The sequence below is a fragment of the Capra hircus genome, chromosome 26 (genome assembly GCF_001704415.2).
Source record: "Capra hircus breed San Clemente chromosome 26, ASM170441v1, whole genome shotgun sequence".
Taxonomy (NCBI): Eukaryota; Metazoa; Chordata; class Mammalia; order Artiodactyla; family Bovidae; genus Capra; species Capra hircus.
In genome coordinates, this window is record NC_030833.1 from 28905228 (window position 1) to 28919555 (window position 14328).

The 14328-nt window shown below is 47.1% G+C and overlaps 1 pseudogene; it reads right to left on the bottom strand.

Moving 5' to 3' along the window:
* LOC102180101 lies at nt 10642–12111 on the bottom strand (annotated as a pseudogene).

Sequence of the window (14328 nt, forward strand, 5' to 3'; positions counted from 1 at the left end):
GTGTTTCAATTATATATATTCTTTTTCAGATTATTTTATTTAGTTGTAAGAATTATTTATATATTCTAGACATAAGTCTTTTATCAGATATATTATTTGCAAATGTTGTCTCCCATTCTGTGGGTTGTCTTTTTGCTTTTTTGAGGGTGTTTTTAAAAAAGTATTTATTTACTTGGCTGCACCAGGTCTTCGTTTCAGCATGCAGGATCTTCGATCTTTATTTGGCATGCAGGATTTTTAGTTGCACCAGGTGAGATCTATTTCCCTGACCAGGGATCAAACCTGGGACCTCACATTGGGAAGTCCCTGATGGTGTCTTTTGAAGCAGAAAAGTTTTAAACTTTGATGAAGTCCAAGTTATTTATTTTTTCTTTTGTTGCTTGTGCTTTTGTTGTACTTGGTAAACTTTGCATTGAAGTATAACATACAGAAAAGTACATCTATCATGAAAATACAACTTTATAAATTTTCTCCATCTGAACACACAAACTGAACCAGCTGAACTGAGATCAAGAAGTAGAACATTACTAGCAACCTAAAGTCTTCCTCATGACCCTTCCCCATCATTTTCCCTCTCCAAGCATAACCGCTGTCTTATTTTTTAATGCCATGATTGGTTTTATCTGTTTTTTGAAGTATATAAATGGAATCATACTAAAGAGGCAAAGATTTTCAATGATCCTACCCAATACTGGACAGGATGTGTAGAGACTTAGAATCTCATATACTTTGAGTAAACTAATCTCTCAGAAAAGCAACTTGTATCATTGTCCACAACCTTTGACCCACTAATTTCATTTCTGGGATTCACAGCATTAGCTATAGAAAGTTTGCAAACTCCAGAAAGTGATGGATAGGAGAATGGCTTGGTTAACTGTAGGATATCCTAACAATGGAATGCTATATAGCCGTCAAAATGATGCTTACCAAGAGGTTAAAAGAATGAAAAATACATTTATGATCAGTGTTAACTGAAAAAGTCAGATGATAAATTATCATTCTATAAATGATAGTACAAAATGGCTGCAATTCTGTAAAAGGTCTGTGCCTGGGGGAAAAAATATGTGGGGAGAAGGCACAATGGTGACAATTAGATGATTGCATTCTATGTGGACTTTTCTTCTCTTTGCCATTTTTCGGAGTTTCTTTAACCTACTCATGCTACCTTTATAACAACAAATACTAACCATAAAAGAGATGGAATCCTGGTGGGAAGTAGCAAAGACCTGAATGAAGGAGTGTGTGTGGGACTGAGAGACAAGCAAGAGAACAGATACAATCTGGCTGCCTACTGAATATGGGGAGGGAGTAGAGGGGAAGGATGGAAGGCAACATTAAGGTTTGGAGGAACTGAGAGGACACGTGTCATGAACAAAAATAGGGATCCCTGAAGTAATCACAGCACAGTGGTTCAGAGCACAGGCTCCTGCCAGAGACACCTCCTTTTTTGAATCCTGGGCCAACCGCTGATGAGTAGATAATCCTGAACAAGTTATTTAATCTCTTTGAGATGTTTCCTCATCTCTAAAATGGGGATAATATTAGTACCTGTCTTAGAGGATTGTTAGGAGGAATAAATGACACAGAGAGTTTGGAAAATGCCTGGCACAGAGTAAACTTTCAGTAAAGATTACCTCTTGTGATATGCCCAGAGGCCCTGGGAGATGGGTGGGGGTAGGTGGAGTGGGGCTAAGACTTCTCAGTCCTCAGCCACCAGTCAGACCAGAAATGGTCCCTCCACCTCCCCTCTTTCAGCCTGCTCAGTGCCTGGAGGTCACCCTAGGAGATGCTCCAAAGCCCACAGGAGTGAGAATGGCTGGGATCCTGAAGTGGGAGATGTGGAAGGATTAGTTTGAAGGAATGGGAGCATTGAGAGCTCAGGTCAGTTCAGTCATCCAGTTGTGTCTGACTCTTTGCTTCCCCACGGACTGCAGCACGCCAGGCTTCCCTGTCCATCACCAACTCCCAGAGCTTGCTCAAACTCATGTCCATTGAGTCAGTGATGTCATCCAACCATCTTGTCCTCTGTCGTCCGCTTCTTCTCCTGCCCTCAATCTTTCCCAGCATCAGGGTCTTTTCTAATGAGTCAGTTCTTCAGATCAGTGGCCAAAGTATTGGAGCTTCAGCTTCAGCATCGGTCCTTCCAATGAATATTCAGGACTGATTTCCTTTAGGGTTAACTCGTTTGATCTCCTTGCTGTCCAAGGGACTCTCAAGAGTCTTCTCCAACACCACAGTTCAAAAGCATCAATTCTTTGGCACTCAGCTTTCTTCATTGTCCAACTCTCATGTCCATACATGACTACTGGAAAAACCACAGCTTTGACTATCTGGACTTTTGTTGGCAAAGTATTGTCTCTGCTTTTTAATATGCTGTCTAGGTTTGTCATAGTTTTTCTTCCAAGGAAGAAAGCTTTTAATTTTATGGCTGCAGTCACCTAAGAAACTGTAAATTGAGTAGGTCAGCCTAGCGGCAAAGCAGAGAGGCTCTGAAGCACCCCATCAGAGCCCTCCTGTCCCATGTTGGTACATCAGGATGCTTTCTGGACGATCTAAGGAGGCACCGGCTTCCCCTGTGGCTCAGCTGGTAAAGAATTTGCCTTCAATGCAGGAGACCTGGGTTTGATCCCTGGGTTGAGAAGATCCCCTGGAGAAGGGAAAGGCTACCCACTCCGGTATTCTGGCCTTTAGAATTCTATGGATTGTATAGTCCATGGGGTTGCAAAGAGTCGGTCACGGCTGGGAGACCTTCACTCCACAAGGAGGGCACAGCAGAGGCGGTCTCCCATTGTCCAGGAGGTTCTGGCTAATTAGGCCCATTCTGTCTCACCACTCTGCCTCCTCTACTACTTAGACCCAGACTTGTGAGAGCTTAAAAAACAACGACAGCCAGTGGGACATGACAGGAAGATAAGGGGAGCTCCATTTCCAAGTTTGGCCTCCAGAGGCCGCCCTGCCACCACCCCTCCCCTCCCCCCACAGGAAGTAGGATATGTGTATGGAGAGCTACCTGGATATCTGGCTGAAGCCGAAGACCACATTCCTTCCGGTCCCCCTCTCAGGTTTTGAGATGTGAGGCTGGCTACATAACTGTAGCTGGTGCTTGCCTTCATCTTCGATCTTGTAACCTTCCTGTCCTGACTTCACCAGCTGCTTAGGTGAGTTCTGAGGATGCTGTTTGTTTCAACAGTCCAGTTCCCAGCACCACATATCTGCCTGCTTCCTGCTGGGCATGAGCACACTGCTCTTGTTTGTTGCCCTTTCCCTACCCAGTACCCACTCCTCTCGTCTGAAAGCTAGTCCCTCAGGAAGTTCCCATGATAGCCTGTAACCCCTCCCTGCCTTGTGCAACTTGCTCCCCACTTTTGTTGCAGGAAGAGGGACCCCTTCCAGGGCCCGAAACTGGGCTCTTGTCTAAACTCGGAAATGAATTGTCCTAGGAGATACATATGCTGACAAAGCAAGAGATTTTATTGGTAAAGGGTACCCGGGCGGAGAGCTCTATAGGGTAAGGGAACCCAGGAGAACTGCTCTGCCATGTGGCTTGCAGTCTCGGGTTTTACAGAGATGGGATTAGTTTCCCGATTGTCTTTGCCCAATCATTCTGATTCAGAGTCCTTCCTGGTGGCTCACGCATTGCTCAGCCAAGATGGATGCTAGCAAGAGGGATCCTGCGAGGTGGACGGACACGTGGTGCCTCCTTTTGACCTTTTCCGAACTCTTCCGGTTGGTGGAGGCTTATTAGTTCCATGTTCCTCACCTGGACCTCCTGTTGTAAAACAACTCATGCAAATGGTTACCAGGGAGGCTGGCCAGGATGGGCGGTTTCAGTCAGTGTGCTTCCCCAAACACTTTCACCTTCTGGGCCGCATCTCTCCAAGAAACATCCCCTTTCATTACATAGAACTCCCCGAACCCAGCCCCTGCATGTACCCTGGTTCCTCTTATCTGCCTCTGATCCTTTTCCCATTTTTCTCTTTTATCCTGGACCCCTCACCTCCAGCCATCTTTTCCTAACTTCCACACCCCCAACTGCTCTCCACTGACCTTCTCAACCTTTCGGCACATTCTGACCTGCATTTGAGTTCTTGTCCCCTCTCCCTCCTGCCTGGTCTCCCCAGGGGCTGGAACATCCGCAGCTTATAGACAGTAAGCAGCTGCAGGAGACCATTTGCTACAGCAGCCATGCCCTCGGAAATAACATGTACAAACTCCTCTCCTTTCTCAAGTCCATTCTTCAGGCCCAGAGGGGACTTAACCCTCCCTCCACCCCTGGGAATTTCTCTCTGAGTCCTGGACTCTGATCCCACCCCCACTCCAGAATCCCAGCCTCCCAGAGAGCCTGAGTCATACATGGGAGTGTCAGATTCCAGGCATCACAGTCACAGATGTGAGACATCAGCCCACCCAGTCGCATCTCTCTGTCCCTTCTCCTGATTTTTCTCGACAGGAAACTCTCTTCCCCCCAAATTTTCCCTTATTCCTGGTATCCTGACCCTGCCCCCTCTAACTCCCAGGATAGGGATATAAACACTATCTCCTGGAAAGGAGACCATCAGAAAAATCCAATCCAACCTGCTGGGCAAGATGGAAGCACCCTGCATGGAACTAGGAGGGGCTGGGAGAACTGGTGGCCAATTATCATCCTGTCTCCCCTGGATTTCAGGCCCTTGCTAGGGATCAGCATGTGGATCATCCTCCATGGGTATCTCCATTATGATTTTTTAACATCACCAAGCAATTCTTCCACACCAGTGGGGTGTCCTACACTATCTACTTAGAGATGGCATCCAATCCCACAAGTTAAGAGCTCAGTCCACTTTGGATGCCAATCATAAGTCCAGGTTGTGACCTGTGCTTCTGACTGACTGGTTATTGATTGGATGTTCCCATACCCCCCTCCTTGGTTTGATTAATTTGCTAGAGTGGCTCAGAGAACTTAGAGAATCAGTGTACTTACTAGATTACCAGTTTATTACAAAGGATATTAAAGGATATGAATGAACAGAAGGTGAAGAGATATATATAAAGTTCTGGGAGGGTCCTGAACTCAAGAGCTCTCTCCCAGTGGAGTTTGGAGTACACCAGCTTTTTGTCTTGTGGATTCATTCTGGTTCACCAAGCTGGGAGCTCTCTGAATCCAGTCCCTTGGGGTTTTTTTGGAAACCTTATTACATGGACTTCAGTGGCTCAGATGATAAAGAATCCGCGTACATTGTAGGAGACCTGGGTTCAATCCTTAGGTTGGGGAGATTCCCTGGAGGAAAGCATGGCAACCCACTCCAGTATTCTTGCCTGGAGAATCCCTGTGGACAGAGGTACCTGGCATGCTACAGTCCACGGGGTCACAAAGAGTCAGGCTGAGTGACTAAGGTTTTTTTTTTTTAATTATTATTATATAGACACGACTGATTAAATCATTGGCTATTGGCAATGGATTCAACCTCCAGTCCCTTTCCCTTCCCTGGAGGTCAGGGGTAGAACTGGAAGTTCCAATCCTCTAATCACTAGGTTTGTTCCCCTGGCAACCAGCCCCAACATTAAGGTACTTTCTGAAAGTCACTTCATTAACATAAACTCTGGAGTAGTTGAAAGGGGGTTTGTTATGAATATCAAAACACATTTCTTAGACAGATTTATCAATTAAGAAGCTCCCAGGATTTTAGGAGTTCTGTGCCAGAAATGGAGATGAAGACCAACTAAACATTTCTTATTATAAATCACAATATCTCAGCATCAAAAGCCCATGCTGGAATCCTTTTCTGAGCAGATTGAGAGTAAGAAAGATAGGTTTTGGGGGGTGACTGTGGGCAGGTAGCCTAATCCAGGCTCAGCAAGAAGCAAGCCCACAGTGATAGCAGCTAGGCCCCCCTAGCTGGATGAACAAATGCTTGGGAGGAAGGTGCAACCATAAGGCTTGCCTCTTGCTTCCACTCTATGGAGCTAGATCATAGACATATTTTAACTGAGGACCAGTGTAGACATCTACACTCAGCAAAGAACGATTCCATTTCGAACAACTGGCAGGTTGAGAAGAGAGATGGCATCTCAGTTATACTAAGTGTGTGTTCAATGATTCAAGCATTTTTCACACAACATGGACCTTATAAGCAAGCCAACTTCCAAACCTGGTGCGCAACCATTGAAACAGCAATCGGTTCCAAACTGGCTGAGTGGGACTTACTGAGAGGCCAGCTCTACCTTGTTTTCCAGATGATTGAAAGAATTTTCATGTTTTGGCTATATGATTTAATTTTTGACCTATATGTTTATTTTTTAAAATAATTTTATTTATTTACTTATTTTTGGCAGCACTGGGTCTTCATTGTTTTGTGTGGGCTTTCTTGAGTTGTGGTGAGCAGGGGCTACTCTTCATTACAGTGTGTGGACTGATTGCAGTGGCTTCTCTAGTTGCGGAGCACAGACTCCAGGTGTGAGGGCTTCAGAAGTTGCAGTAAGGGCTCAGTTGTGATGTGCGGGCCCTGGAGCTCAGGCTCAGTAGTTGTGGCCAATGGGCTTAACTACTCCTCAGCATGTAGAATCTTCCTGGACCAGTAATCAAACTGGTGTCCCCTGTATTGACAGGTGAATTCTTATCCATTGTGCCACCAGGGAAGTCAGCTATGGGTTTACTTAAAATCGCATCTCCTGGTATAGTATAATTCTGTTATAGTTACTTTGTGACCCTTTTTCCGTCATTTATCCTCTGAGCCTCCATTTTCTCCAATGTAAAACAGTTAGAGGAGCTGACCTTAGAGATTCCTGCTGCTGCTAAGTCACTTCAGTAGTGTTCGACTCTGTGCGACCCCATAGACGGCAGCCCACCAGGCTCCCCCGTCCCTGGGATTCTCCAGGCAAGAACACTGGAGTGGGTTGCCACTGCCTTCTCCAATGCATGAAAGTGCAAAGTGAAAGTGAAGTCGTTCAGTTGTGTCTGACTCTTAGCGACCCCATGGACTGCAGCCCTCCAGGCTCCTCCATCCACGGGATTTTCCAGGCAAGAGTACTGGAGTAGAGATTCCTAAGGTTCCTAACTATTAGTGCCCTCCAAATGACATCTATAGAATTTACATCGTACAAGTAATTCTTCCACATTCATTCCCTCTTTCAATCCTCAAAATTGTTCTATAATGTAGATACTGTTCCTTTTCCTCTTTTATGACTGAGTACATTGAGGCTCAGAGAGCTTGAGAAAGTTATTCAAGGTTGCACAGACAGTAGGTGGTAAAGGCAGAATTAAATCCTTGTGAGTTCATTTCCACTGTGTCCCCAGGTAACCTTCTAACAATTGGGAGGAATGCCCTAATTGTTAGCAGGGCAGGCCGGCTCTCTTGAAGGGTTGGGGCTAGTTAAAATGGAAGGATGTTATATTTTCATATGCACCTCCTTTGCTTTGTAAGTTTCAGTGCTCTTCAGCCTTTGTTCACATGCCTGTGTTTCCTAAGTACTCAGTTAAACTCCTGCTGCTAAGGCAGTCCACTCATGGCTGGGGGACCTATTCTGGAGCTGAGAGGGGTTTCCCAGGTCCACATGGGAGGGGAAGAGGTGCTAACCTAAGGCCTGTAGGCCTGTCTCTTTTCTAGTTCCAGATCTTTCACCTGCTAGCCAAGGATCTGGCTCTCCTGTTTGCTGCTTACTTTCCTCTGTAATATGGGCATCGTAACTGCTGCTCTGTGGGCTTCAGACGGTCAGAGGAAGTAACTGACAGAAAGGTGACAGGGAGGTACTTTGAGGTGTGAAGTGCTCTTTCAATGTGTGTGTGTGTGTGTGTGTGTGTGTGTCTGTGGGTATTGAGGAGAGGTAGAAGTTATCCACAGAGTCTCCAGGGCTGTAGCCCCAGCTAGGCCTGGCAGAGCTGTTCCTCCCCAGGCTGAGGTCAAAGCCAGGTCCTCTTCCCACTATCAACACCAGCGCTTGGGTCCTGTTTATTGTTCTCGGCTCCTCTCCTAGCAACAAAAGTGTTGAGGGTTTTGCAAGCAATGGGGACCTTGCCTCTCAGCTCACTAGGAAGAGGAGCCAGAGCTTCAGTGCACGGAGCTCTGCCAGCAAGTGCAAGTTCATTGCCTGAGTCTTGACCTCAGCCTTAGCCTGGTAAGGGGGCCTCCCATAACCTTTAGCCTTTTACTGCTACCCTGAGTTTGACCCAAAAAAGATAGCCTCCACCCAAGATATACATCCTTTCCTTAGGGAGACCTGATGAGGAAGACCCAGCCTCATACTTTCCCTGTGTATTATCATTCCAGGGCTGCAGTAACAAATTACCAGAAACTTGTCTTTAAACAACAGAAATGTGTTCTCTCACAGTTCTGGAGGTCAGAAGTTCACAACCAGGATGTTCACAAGGCTGGTTTGTTCCCGAGGGCTCTGAGGAGAATCCACCCCATGCCCCTTTATTAGCTTCTGGTCACAGGCAGCTATACTTGGCGCTCGCCCTGCTTCTGTCTTCACACGACATTCTCCTCCTGTGTCTTTGTGTTGTCTCCTTTTCTGCCTTATGAGAATACTCATTCTTGGATTTAGGACCCGCTCTAGTCTAGGACGATCTCCTTTTGAAATCCTTCCCTTAATTAAATCTGCAAGGACCCTTCTTACAAATAAGGTCACATTCTGCTGGGAGGGATTGGGGGCAGGAGGAGAAGGGGACGACAGGATGAGATAGCTGGATGGCATCACGGACTTGATGGACGTGAGTCTGAATGAACTCCAGGAGTTGGTGATGGATAGGGAGGCCTGGCGTGCTGTGATTCATGGGGTCGCAAAGAGTTGGACATGACTGAACGACTGAACTGAACTGAACTGAGGTTCTGGGTAGATGTAACTTTCGGGGGCCATGATTCAACCCCCTACATGTGCCTCCAGTTTGATGAGGGAAATCTAAGCCCATTCTTGGAGAGTCATTGACTCTGAAAGGAGAAATCTCTTCCTACTTAAAGAAGCCCCTCTTTTCTTGTTTCCTTTTGGCTGCACCCTGTGCAGTGGGATCTTAGTTCCCTGAATAGGGATTGAACCTACAGCCTTAACAGTGATGAAGTTCTAACCACTGGACCACCAGGGAATTCTTAAAGAAGCCCGTTTGTGATGGAGAATTTGATTCAAGTATGATCACCAGAGCCTTAAAACTGAGAAAAGCACACAGATGCTGGTGGCAGGAAAGGGTCAGTCAGGTTATTGTTCTCTGTAGAATGAGGTGACGTTGTTGTGTCCATCATACAAGGATTTGGAGAAGGAGTAAGGGGGGGTTTCTGCCTTCACCAGACAAGTGAGGCAAGGAAGGTCCAAGGTCTTAGTCTTTGCCCACCTGGTTTTTCTTCCTCTTGCTTCCAGATGTTAATTAACTGATGTCAGTGTTAAATACTTTTTTGAATGAACTCCTATATGATCATTAACAAAGTAGGACTGTTCCTGACAATGGTAGGTGTCTTAATATACTGGGGGAACCATCAGGGTTAAAAAGATCCAGAAGGGTTTATTTTGCCAAACCAGGCTAGCTCCCTGAGCTCTGTTTCTTCCTTACTTCCTTATTTACAAGGGCCTAGCCATTCAGCTGGGTCTGTTTCTTTTCAACTCTGGGGATTTGCTTCCTGAACTGAGAGCCATATAAGCCTTGTAGTTGGTACTACCATGCCTCCTTTCTTCTTTTCCACAAATAGAAGAGCCTCAGGTTGCTTGCTACCCATTTAATCTCTGGGGATCCTCACATCTCTAGGCTGGATGCTGAAGGGGGCCACCAGCTCTCCTCACATCTCTTAGCCTCCCCTTAGTTACGATCTCCCCAAAGAGAATTGCATGCCACCTTTTCCTTTCAAAAAGTTTTTACAGTTGATCACTGTATGGAAAGAGGGCCAAAGCCTGAGGAAGGTTTGAAAATTTCAGAAACCTGGGAAACTTCTGCCAACTCTGGTCCATGGAATGAAAGGGCTGATAGCCTCTCCTCTTGGGTCTGGCCTGAAGACACCAACTAGGGCAATCATTCATCTTCCCTTTAACTCTGTATGGCTGGCTGTATTTTGAGCTTTTCCCAGTTAGTTTTTCTCACCTCCATTTCCTCGGCTGCATGCAGAAAAAGCCCCTTTATGGAGCGATTTTTTAGAAGAGTTGTCAAAAAGGTCCCAGTAGGGTCAACTCCTAATCCCCCCCTTTCCTAAAATTGGTTGCATAGATTTTGAGTTAGTGAAACTTGGAACACCAGTAAGGGACCCACAGTCTCTTCATGGCATCCCAGAAAGAGGGGATAAGAAGGTGCAGACATTGTGGCACTTAGGGTGGGTGCCCCCCCAGCTCAGATCCTTCTTTTGTACTACCACTCCATTTCCACCACCCCACCCAGATGTGAACACCCAGGTGGAGAAGATTGAGATGTCAACAGAGTTTACAGAAGATTTGTTGAATTCAACTTTTAAGAATTTCAGTGTACTGACAGACTCAGTGGATTTGATCATCAATATGCATAAGCTCAGAATCCATTACGCTGAGAGATGGGGTGTGAGAGGTGTGAGGAATGAAAAGAGATGCCCAGGGTTTGACAGGATGGTGATTGGGAATTGAAGCTGGGCACAGATGTGGGAGAGGCAGGGCAGACTTGGGACAAACCGACAATTGTTCGGTCTTTTTTTTTTTTTTCTGCCAAGTTTTAGGGTTTTATTAATACGAACAAAATGTGTGCACGAGGTGTCTACACAAGTCATTTTCTTGGCTATGCAGCCTGACGTTAGGCTTGGGGACTCTGATGGCCAGCTGGGCTGCTCTTTCCTCAGTGGTTCTCCAGTCCTTGGAGGAGATACTGTGAGCAGTCTTGGCACAGGAAGATTTGTTGAACATTAGCAGCACCTCAAGTTGCTTGAGGTTATAGACCAGGAACTTCTGGAAGCCACTGGGCAGCATATGCTTTGTTTTCTAGTTGGCCCGCAACCAATGTTAGGCATCAAGATGTGGCCCCTGAATCTCCTGGGCAGCCTAGTATCAATGCCCCTGGATTTCCCCCAGTTTGCTTAATGTTGACATATCCATCTGACTGGTGCCAGATGAACTTCTTGGTCCTCTTTTTGATGATCTTGGGCTTCATGAGGGGTATGAGGGTGGCCAGGATGCCAAGTAGGAGATGGCTGCCACCTTCATAGGCAGCACCCAGGAAGAAGAGCTCCCTCTTGCTTTCCTGATGTCTCCTCAGCTGTTCCCAAAATGTGAAATGAAGGTGAATCTTCCCAAATATAAAACTTTTTGAGAAGCACAACTTCAAAACTGAGGCTCTAGGCTGCTCCTAGTGCCAGCCTCATGTGGTTAAGGGTGGGACAATGCCCACTTTTCCTGGGTACAAAACAAAAATAATAGCGACTGTGAGAAGACTGTGTGTCACCTTGGAATCTGAGTGGTTGCCAAAGCCCGAGGACCTGAAACCTCTGAAAGACCTGAATAGTCTGCTTCCCTAGAACCTTTAGCTCAGGGAGGCCCAGATGAGGTGGACTGACCTCATTCTTGGTGAAGGGCACCCCCTGCTCACCCTCCCTCAGCTCTTCACAATTCCTTCCCTTTTCCTTTACTTCCCAGATAATGGAAACCTCTGGGAGACCAAATGTAGACTAGCTGTCCCACTGGCTCTGGCTATGATTCTGGTGAGAGGCCCCAAGTGACCCCTCTCTGCTCTGTCCTCCATCCTACAGCAGTCACTCTTGAGAGCGTCTAGCATCTTCTGCCTTCCAGAGTGAGAGTCTTTCCCCGCCTCCTCCAGGTCCGTCTCCCCCTTCCTGTCTGTGTCTCCTCTCTCTCTTCTCCTGGTCCAGCCTCATCCTCTTACTCATCTCTCTGCCTCTGTCCTTCTTCACCTTTGTTCTTGCTCCTGTGTAGCAACCTTTGGAGCAGGCCCAGGCTCTCCCTCTGGGAACTAGAGCAGATAACACCTCAAGGCTTCGACCCACAACTGGTGAGGGACCCCGGTCACTCAGCCCTGACCTCACAGCCTGATTCAGCTTCCCTCTCCACCTGAATTTTTGTTTACCAGCAGAAATGGGGATCCATGCAGTAATAGTATGGCAGTTTACAGTTCACACACATGGTCCATTAGCTTTGAAATTGTGAGTCTCAAAAAGTTTTATATTTGGGAAAATTTACCTTCATTTCACATTTTGAGCATAAAGTGGGACTTTATTGATTTTGAATAAAATCTGGCATCTTTTTCCTATATTTCAAATTCATACAAAATACAAACACCCCATGCCTTCCAAGAAAACTCTGCTGTGCCCTCAACTTCCTCTTTGGTTGGATCAAATTATCCAGGTCAGTCTGGTAGCTGGGGCAGTTTCCACCCTGGACAAGAAGCATCCTGGCAGCTCAGGTTCCTCCCTCTTCTGGAATAGTATCTACTAGGACACTGTCGTAGTACAAGACCAGGATCCCTTCTCCTCTCCCCTATGATTTTGCTCCCTGAATTCTATCCTGACCCCCTCCTTTTCCCTTGCCCTCAAAAAAACCTTAATTTACCACCTTCAGAGGCTTCCTCAGTCGTTAGTCCAGAAATGGGCAAGTGTGTGCATACTTGAGGCTTCCCAGGTGGCAAAGGTAATGGGTGGAGCTGGCAATGATGAGAATAACCACCAGGGGGAGCCTGTACCTAAGAAGAGACTGATTGGGGCCCTGGGGAGCCACAGTGAGGATTTGTCTTCCCCTTTTTTCAGGGTAGTGCGAGTGCCAGCCATTCCAGCCTTAGGTGGCTCCCTATGGAGCTGGGAGTCTACAGCTGCCTCCTCCCCACTGTCTGACTCCTTCTTTTTCCCTGACCATGTAGGGAAAGTGTGGCTGGGTCAGGATATGGGAGGAAAACTGAGTGGTTTGGATACTGCCTACTCTGGCCACCAATTTCTTACAGGCCACATGCAGAGAAAGCGGTGGGCTTTGATCTCTGAACTTGGCAGGTTGGAGAAGACTTGGGTTGCGGTAGTCCTGTGTTCCAGTCACTGGGTGGCACAGAAGCTGTGGTCTGTGTCTAAACAGTGAACCCCCTGGTGAGGCAATGGAAAAGTGGGTGGGCAGTAGGGAGATGACAAAAGGAGGACAGGGCTCCATGGGAGTATGTGCAGGTAGAGGAGCCTCAGGATTTGCTTCCTCTCCTTTGCCCAGACTGCATTCTTGTCTTGCCTAACTTAGTTTCACCTTCAACTTTTCCAGAGACTACAGCCAAGTGACCTTGAGAGAGCTCCAGAGATGAGGCACACCTGTGGAAACATGACTACTCACTGGTCTGGGAGCCTCATCTTCACCTCCCCAGGGGCCTCAGGCCTTCCTGCCACCTCCTGCCCGGGGACCTTGTTGTTGTTTAGTCACTTAGTCAAGTCTGTCTCTACTCTTTTGTGACCCCATGGATTTAGTCCGCCAGGCTCCTCTGTCCATGGGATTCTCCAGGCAAGAATACTGGACTGGGTTGCCATTTCCTTCTCTAGGGCATCTTCTTGACCCAGGGATTGAACCCATGTCTCTTGCTTGGCAGGGGCATTCTTAACTACTGAGCCACATGTTTAAAACCTTCAGCCCCAGAATTTCCCCCTTTACCCAGGCACCCAAGATGAAGGACCTTAGCTCCTAAATCCCCTATTTCCCCATGTCCCAATATCCCTATCTAAGGAGTCTACTTTTTTTAAAATTTGACTGCGCTGGGTCTTAGTTACAGCATATGGGATCTTCGATCTTGCTTGTGGCATGTGAGATCTTTAGTTTTGGCACGTGAAGTGTTGCAGCTTGTGAGATCCAGTTCCCTGACCAGGGATTGAATCCAGGCCCCCTGTATTGGGAGTGTGGAGTCCCAGTCACTGGTCCGCCAGGGAACTCCCCTCTCTCCACTCACTTACCTGTAGCCCTCTGACTCAGGGGCCAACTTTCTGATGGTCCTCTTGCACACTCCACCAGAACCGTGTCACACAATATTTGCATCCCTGAACTGTACTCCAACGTCCTGAGACAAGGTTGAGGGTTGCTTCACCCCACTCGTTGGAGCTGGGGCATGAGCAAGGACAAGAGCAGTCAAGCAGCAAGTCTTTAAGAGCAGGTGGAAGTTCCCATCTAAGCCCAGCTGCTCCCCTCAGAGCTGCCAGGCTGGGTGGCTCCCCTACTTGTGTGTGTACTAAATGCTAATTCGCTTCAGTCATGTCTGACTCTTTATGCTCCTATGGGCTGTAGCCTGCCAGGTTCCTCTGTCCATGGGGATTCTCCTGGCAAGAATACTAGAGTGGGCTGCCATTTCCTCCTCTAGAGGATCTTCCTGACCCAAGGATTGAACTTGCATCTCCTGCACTGGCAGGTGGATTCTTTAACACTGAGCCACTGCAGGTACTAGCTGAGAAC